This window comes from Phocoena sinus, chromosome 17 (genome assembly GCF_008692025.1).
Source record: "Phocoena sinus isolate mPhoSin1 chromosome 17, mPhoSin1.pri, whole genome shotgun sequence".
NCBI classification, from domain to species: domain Eukaryota; kingdom Metazoa; phylum Chordata; class Mammalia; order Artiodactyla; family Phocoenidae; genus Phocoena; species Phocoena sinus.
The window spans coordinates 72,707,536-72,716,295 of record NC_045779.1 but is presented as its reverse complement, the minus strand read 5'-3'; the positions used below and the strand labels follow the sequence as shown (position 1 = coordinate 72,716,295).

The window sequence follows — 8,760 nt, the reverse complement described above, 5'->3', positions numbered from 1 at the left end:
GTTGATGCATCTTGGAGGGTGGGTGTGATCATGAAGCAGTCTCAGGTTTCCCCCTTTCATTTATTGCTTAGCTGCAGGAGTTTGAAACAAAGGAATCTTGCTTTATGAAACAATGGTGGGGGAGTACTTGTATCCAATGGACTGATGTTAAATTCTACTTTAAATTCACTGGTGAAGGTCATTATAAGGTCAACAGTGGTAGTACATTTTGAAAACCGAAGGACATTTTGCAAAATCCCTAATTGTGATACTCACTTTTTGTTCACAAATATGTCACCGTTTCTCTTTCCTGACACATAGAAGAATTACTCTTCCTTGGCCTGTTGAAGTTAGGCCTGGCATGAAGACTTGCTTTGGCGAATGAAATAGGAGCAGAAATGATGTGTGTCACTTCCAGATGGCAGTTTTAACAGCCAGTGTGTGGACCACAGATTCCCTGCATCCTGCCTGAGTGATCACGGAAGCATGTGTTGAGATGGAGCTTCCCTTGGCCTCGTTCCCTGAGTGACCAAGATAAATAGACCACTCTCTGCCCACCCGTGGTGTTCAAGTAGCATAAGTAAAGCGACAAATGTTTGCTGTTAAGTCACTTAGATTTGGGTATTGCTACCAAAGTATAGTCCAGCCTGTCTAGCCTGACATCGATTATACCACTGCTCAGTGTAGACGCTCTTTTATTAGGAAGATGGGAACTTATACTGACTACTCTGCTCTCTGTTTCCTCTTGGTTTCTTTTTTTTTTTTTTTTTTTTATATTCACATACTATATCTTCAAATTTCAGTATATTAAAAAACAGTGGTTAGATGCCACGAAGTAAGTGGCAATGCCTTAACCGTATGCGTGTTGTTAGACCCGAAGGTCTCTTCCATCCTTGTCAAGGGGAGTGCTAACCTTCTCTCCTTTCATACAACACCCTCTTGGTTTCTTTAACTACATTTCTTCAAACTTATTAGACTCAAGTTTTCTTATACTTTAAACCACTTTTTATTTCCTTTACAAGCTGCTAACCCTAAAGCAAAGAGCTTCCTTAAAAACAAAACAGATCATTTGTAGAGATGTGGATGGACCTAGAGACTGTCATACAGAGTGAAGTAAGTAAGAAAGAGAAAAACAAATATCGTATATTAACACGTATATGTGGAATCTGAAAAAATTGGTATAGGCGATCTTATTTACAAAGCAGAAATAGAGACACAGATGTAGAGAACAAACGTAAGGACACCGAGGGGGAAGGGGCTGTGGGGTGAATTGGGAGATTGGGATTGACATATATACACTATTGATACTATGTATAAAATAGATAACCAATGAGAACCTCCTGTATAGCACAGGGAACTCTACTCAAAATGCTCTGTGGTGACCTAAATGAGAAGGAAATTCAAAAGAGAGGGGATATATGTATACGTATAGCTGATTCACTTTGCTGTACAGTAGAAACTAACACAATATTGTAAAGCAACTATACTCCAATATAAAAAATTAAAAAACAAAACAAAACAGGATGTTGGCGATTATAAAGTAATCCTCAGAGAATATGACGAAAATAGAGAATCATAAACTTGGTTTTACGCAAAAAATAAATTGCATCAAATTTATGGTCTGAAGTTCAGCCAGTATGTCTAGTTGGTTGAGTCCTTCATTCATCCGCGGATTGAGGGGCCTCACCACATGCCACACCCAAGGGATAAAGAAGGGGAGAAGGTGGTGCTGTGTTCACGGAGGTCCCTTTCCCATTGTACAGGCAGCTTTTTCAATGATAATGATGATGGACATGATGACAAGGCTGCCAGGAGAGATCGTGTGCAAAGTCTTCCAGGGAACAGAGGAAGGTAAACCAGCCTTATCTATCTAGAGCCACAAGGAAATTTTCACAGAACAAGAGGCATTTGAGTTGGATTTGAAGAATGTGCAAAGGTTCAGGATGTGTCTAAGGAGATGGACATTTTAGGCAAGGAGATCAATACGTGGGGAAACAAGACAGTACATGGTCATGCCCTAAAGCTGGGCACTAGCCAATGTGACATATATACACAGTCAAATTCCTCTAGGGGCCAGTTGTGCAATATGCATACATGAAACAGAAGTGATGGGGACACTGGCGAACTGGCAGCATATGTCCCACGTAAATGAGCAGGTCCTTGCTCAGCTCCAGCTCACTCTTCCCAGATCCTAGCCCAGGATTCCCAGATTTTTTCTCCTTGTTCCCTCCTCCTTCTCTTCTTCCTTCTTCTTTTTCTCCTTCATCATCTTCTTTGAGCCAGAAATCCAGATATCCATGGAAAATCTGATTTATACTTTGTGTTCACAGGACCAAGACAGATAGTGAAGATATTTAGCAGTTAGCATGGCAAGGGCACTTAAAAATAAGATGTATACTGCACATAAACAGTTAAGTGTGGTCTTTCCAGTGACTCTTGGCTGAACGTTGGTTCTGCATGGGACACATTTGGACTGCCCCCAGGCCACCAGTTTACAAGCCCTAATCTCAAACTAAGAAAGAAAGAATAAGCAGTTGAGGTGAGGAGGCTTGAGAAGAAGGCTTGAGTGTGATCACAATGGATTTTGCATATCCTGTGTCAATTAGCTTTTTCTGTGCTATGAAACACCCCAAAATGTAGATGCTTAAAAAGAAACACATTGATTTATTTCATAATTTGGTAGGTCAGCAATTAGCCTGGGCTCAGCTGATTTCACTCATACATCTGTAGTCAACTAACAAGTCCTGCTAGCTGCCAAGGCTGGTTTGTCTAGGGAGGGCCTCAGCTAAGTTATCTCGTCTCTCATCCACATGATCTTTCATCCTCCAGCCAAATAGCTCAGGTTTACTCACATGGCACAGAGTTCCACAGCAGCAAGGGAATGTAACTTCTACTGTCCAATGTTCTTCAAGCCTCCCTTGCATCACAATGGCTAACATCCTGTTGGCCAAGGCAAGTCACATGGCTGAGCCTAGGCAGAACAGAGTGAGTGGTGGGGAAAGGGACAGGGGAATACAGGGAGGGCAGGAATTTGTGAACATTTTTGCCTTCTACCACCTTTGCTATTAAGATTATACAAAGGGTCACATTGTCAAATTAGACTCACAAGAATCAAAGATCTTATCTAATATCAAACTTCACTAATAATTCAGAGGACAGAGGTGAAGGTGACATACAAACCAAGCATGAGAAGTCCAAGATCACCAATCAGTCCTCTTAGGCTTTTCCTCATCACCAGGACACGCTCTGATTTAACACATGGGGTCCATCACTTTCCCAAAGGGAGATTTTTCAGCAGGAAGTGTCTCTGTCTTACACCCTGATTATGACATACCTGAAGCTGACATTTTCCAGCAAGCTATGGTCCAGAAATCTATAAATTCCAGGTTTGTTTACCATAGCAATCAAATCTTATCAAGTATATCCTGCTGAAATAATTCCATTGATAAGGACTTTCTTTTTTTTTCTTTTAACATCTTTATAGGAGTATAATTGCTTTACAATGGTGTGTTAGTTTCTGCTTTATAACAAAGTCAGCTTTATAACAGAATCAGCTACACATATACATATACATATATCCCCATATCTCCTCCCTCTTGCATCTCCCTCCCACCCTCCCTATCCCACCCCTCTCGGTGGTCACAGAGCACAGAGCTGATCTCCCTGTGCTATGCGGCTGCTTCCCATTAGCTATCTATTTTACATTTGGTAGTGTATATATGTCCATCCCACACTCTCACTTTGTCCCAGCTTACCCTCCCCCCTCCCCGTGTCCTCAAGTCCATTCTCTACTTCTGCATCTTTATTCCTGTTCTGCCCCTAGGTTCTTCATTACCATTTTATTTTTTATTTATTTCTTAGGTTCCATATATATGTGTTAGTATACAGTATTTGTTTTTCTCTTTCTGACTTACTTCACTCTGTATGACAGACTCTAGGTCCATCCACCTCACTACAAATAACTCAATTTCATTTCTTTTTATGGCTGAGTAATATTCCATTGTATATATGTGCCACATCTTCTTTATCCATTCATCTGTTGATGGACACTTAGGTTGCTTCCACGTCCTGACTATTGCAAATAGAGCTGCAAAGAGCATTGTGGTACATGACTCTTCTTGAATTATGGTTTTCTCCGGGTATATGCCCAGTAGCGGGATTCCTGGGTTCTATGGTAGTTCTACTTTTGGTTTTTTGAGGAACCTCTATACTGTTCTCCATAGTGGCTGTATCAATTTACATTCCCACCAACAGTGCAAGAGGGTTCCCTTTTCTCCACACCTTCTCAGGCATTTATTGTTTGTAGATTTTTTGATGATGGCCATTCTGACTGGTGTGAGGTGACACCTCATTGTAGTTTTGATTTGCATTTCTCTAATGATTCGTGATGTTGAGCATCTTTTCATGAGTTTGTTGGCAATCTGTGTATCTTCTTTGGAGAAATGTCTATTTAGGTCTTCTGCTCATTTTTGGATTGGGTTATTTGTTTTTTGATATTGAGCTGCATGAGCTGCTTGTAAATTTTGGAGATTAATCCTTTGTCAGTTGCTTCATTTGCAAATATTTTCTCCCATTCTGAGGGTTGTCTTTTCGTCTTGTTTATGGTATCCTTTGCTGTGCAAAAGCTTTGAAGTTTCATTAGGTCCCATTTGTTTATTTTTGTTTTTATTTCCATTTCTCTAGGAGGTGGGTCAAAAAGGATCTTGCTGTGATTTATGTCATAGAGTATTCTGCCTATGTTTTCTTTTAAGAGTTGTCTGGCCTTACATTTGGGTCTTTAATCCATATTGAGTTTATTTTTGTGTATGGTGTTAGGGAGTGTTCTAATTTCATTCTTTTACATGTAGCTGTGCAGTTTTCCCAGCACCACTTATTGATGAGGCTGGCCTCTCTGTTATCATTTCATCAATAAAGACCATCAGGATTTCTGGTGGAATATTTACCAGATTTGACCTGGCTATTTCTTTCTTCTTTTAATTTTTCTTTATTCATCCCTCCCTGGTAAAAAGAATCATTGAAATTCCAACGGCTAACCTTTTCCTTCCCAACAATACTTTGGATTTTGACCTTTATAGCTAATATTCACTTCTGTAACAAAAATTTAAATGTTTGGCATCATTTACCTTCTCTTTTGGCTGTGTGTGTGTGTATATACATGCATGGAAATTACTTATCATTTATTGCTGAGACCATGCATTAAGATACATTATTTAATTTCTGTGAAGCCATAACTCTATCTAAAGGGAGAATTTTATTTCATTTTCTGCCTGTATCAGGTTAACTGGGAAATAGTCTTTCCTGGCAGGGGTAGAGGGTCTGTTAGAAAAACTGGTAACTTAGTACTTGAGCTAGAACTTCTATTATGGGTTTCAGAAGAGTTTCCAGAATATTCTAGTCCTAGTGTACCATTGGTCACTTTGGGTAATAGATTTTGCCTTTTTCTGGATCAATAAAAATGAATAATATTGTTGTTAAGATTCCTCCAGAGCAAACATTTATTTGATGAGTGTAATAGGAAATACCAAATACAGGTTAGAATGGGTAGAATAAACTTCGGCTTAGTGAAGAGTTTTTAAAGTCCTCTGCAAGACATGCTTTCTCTGGAACCCTAGAGGAATCCTGGCAATGAGATCATATCTGGACTATTCGGAACATGCACTCCTTGGAATGGCTCAGGGAATTCCAGGAAGCTGCACTCTGATTACAAAATGGCAAGATCTCAAGATCATTAGGAAGGCTCGTTCTTTCCGCCTTGCCAACTATCTGCTACTTCCTTAGTGAAATGCAAAACCGTGAGGGTGCATGAGGATCTAAACGCATCATAAATGAGGTGGAAGTGAAAGGTCAACCTAAAAGAGTCAAAGAATGGCTCTATACAGAAAAAAAAAAAAAAGGCTCTGTACAAAGCAAATAAAGAACAGCTACCAAACCAACCGAACAAAAATAGACAAGGGTCAGTTTATTTGCAGAAAGGTACAGATGAATCTGTGCTTTCTAACAGAGTGGTGCCTGTCCACTGGTATACAATAAAGACCAAAGCTACAAGGTCCTTGGAGGGCAACTGGTTCAGCACTTCCTGAAGGGTGGTACACAGGTCGGTTGGTGCGTGAGTTTATGATGTTATGATACTTGAATCGACCTTTTATTTTCATGTTATGTGTTCATTTTAATGAATGTAATGAAGAGGGCTTTTATTTTTTGGTGTTTTGTATTGTTTTGCTTTTTGCTAGTCATCATTCAATCTGCCTTTCAATTAGCACTGTGTTCTCCCTACTGGGGAATCTCCCATTTTGTGCTGTCCTGGGGATTCTTGATCATCTATGGCATGCAAAGGGACCAAATTTTCATCCTACCCCTGTCCCAAGGTAGACAGGGTATAGATGTGGCTTGGCCAACAAGATAATCTCTCTGGGATTTTGAATTCTGAGCAGGTGACACAGTGATGGCTGAGGGATGGCTGATGGTCATAGTCATACAGTGGCTGTGGTGTGGCAGTGGCATTTTGCGGAGACCAGAGTGGTTATTCTGCAAGACCACTGCTGCCATGCTTCTGCTGCCTTGTCAACCGGAACATTTTGATACTTGCTGCTTTCGAGTCGGATCTTCGAGCCTCCTGTAAGTTATCTGAAGCCACAGTATCCCTCCAGTAAAACCTCTTTGCTGAAGATGGCTGGAATTTTTTTCAATTGTTTTCAACCAAAGACCTGCTAACTGATTCAATGTGAAAACATGTTATTAGCAAAGCAAACCCATGATTTTATGAATATTATTCCTTAAGAAATAGTAAAGCTTTAAAATCAGATTGATTTAAGTAAAGCTTTAAAATCAGATTGATTTAAGTGAAATTGAAGGAAAAACATTAGAGAGCCAGCAGTGTGTGAATACAGAAAAACTGTGATGGTTGGGAAGGTGGAGAAGTAGTTCGAATAACTTTGTAAAGGCAAACTCTCTTTCTTCTGTTTATTCTCTTTGTCCTTAAACTTGGTATTGACAAGTCCAACAGCATGGTACACACAAACCACATACATCCCCCCTTTCATTGAGTCATTCACTGCTGAGGAATAAGACCTCTTCGCCACACAGAAACACTTAATAGATCAATTTTGGTAGTTTTATTCCTCAAGAAACAGTGCATTCCAGCCCAGCAATGACCCCCCCCCCCCCCTTGAGAGTAACTCGAGTACTCTCTGATCTGCAGCTCAGCGGGAGAACCATTCTTTTCCTGAAGCCATCTCATCAGCGTGACTTAGGAGTGCAGAAATTAGCTTGACCAGGGAATCAAGTCTTGTTTCCTTTACATTTTTCTTTTTCTTTTTTTTTTTTTTAACATCTTTACTGGAGTATAATTGCTTTACAATGGTGTGTTAGTTTCTGCTTTATAACAAAGTGAATCAGTTATACATATACATATGTTCCCATATCTCTTCCCTCTTGCGTCTCCCTCCCTCTCACCCTCCCTATCCCACCCCTCTAGGTGGTCACAGAGCACCGAGCTGATCTCCCTGTGCTATGCGGCTGCTTCCCACTAGCTATCTAAATCTTGCAATAATTTTCCAGAGGAAGCCAACAGAGACCTATCCCTTTACGTTAACTACCCAGTGAAACAGTCCCCAGTGGTGTTTCCCTTTCCTCATCCATGCCAATTACAGCATTATAACCTAGAACGAATCAAAAATTGTCCATGTGGGAAGGATGCAGGGCTCTACGGTGGGAAAGAGAACAGACTGGAGTGAGAATGTCCTGAGTTTGAACCTTAGCTGCCCACTGAGTGAGGTTTGGAAGGGCAGTTGAAAAGAGAAAGGCCTTCCAGGAAGAGGTAGTGCATGTGTGGAACTATGGAATACAAAACCACCCGGAGAGATGGGTGAACTGCAGGAAGGGCGGTATGTCTGGAGAACACGGTGTGAGAGGGCTCTGGTGGCAGGAGGCAAGGCTGTACTTGATGCTAAGGAGATTGGATTTTAGCTGGTAGCTGGTGCGGTGCAGTGAATAGACCACAGCTGGGCAGTCAAATCCCCCTGTATTGGAGGTCCTGACCTGCTACTTACCAACTGTGAAATTGGGATAACAAGACTTCTTTTGTAGAGTTATTTTGAGGATTAGAGATGTGTGCAGACTGTGGCATCACGCCTAGCTCAGAGATGTTCTTATGTAGAGAGTTGCTTTTTTTAGGAAATGAATGGTCATTGAAAGTATTTATTGTGGTGTTGAAAGATCATCTCGCTGATGAATGCAGCATTCGTTGAGGGGAAACTCGTTAGAAAGGCAACCCGTTGGAAGGTCATTGTGCTTTACTGGACAAGAAAAAGCCTGGGGTAGGGCAGTGTCCTGGGGGGAGGGTAAAGGAGAGGAGGGACCACTCAGGAGGAATTTGGAAAGTCAAATCTACAGGACCTGGGGTGCGTTGTAAGTGGTGGGCAGAGGATTGGGTGGGTTTGAGGAGTAGGTAGAGTTTAAGATGATGACCAGGCTTTTTTCTTGGATGAGAGTGGTACCCCCACTGAAGACATAGAATGACAGAAGACGGGGCAGATTTTACATGGCAAAGATTGGATCTTAATTTAGGTATAAGCAAAGCCAAAACCAGGAAGTAAAAATATAATCAAATTCCCAGGTTGTTTATCTACCCAAAATCCAGATATTTATGAATATACAGGGACAAGGTATCATCATGAAAGAGCATTGGATTTAGATTCAGAAGACCAGGCATGTCACCTCTGTCTGCCTAATCTTGCTGTGTAATTTTGGGAAAACATTACCAAGCGTCTCTGAGCTTCAGTT

General features: G+C 40.9%; 1 non-coding gene across 1 annotated transcript; it reads right to left on the bottom strand.

The window, feature by feature from the left end:
* Positions 1-788: 788 nt before the first annotated feature.
* On the bottom strand, positions 789-914 carry LOC116742835. Its single transcript, XR_004346606.1, has one exon. It is a non-coding gene; the product is annotated as a U6atac minor spliceosomal RNA (small nuclear RNA).
* Positions 915-8,760: the final 7,846 nt, after the last annotated feature.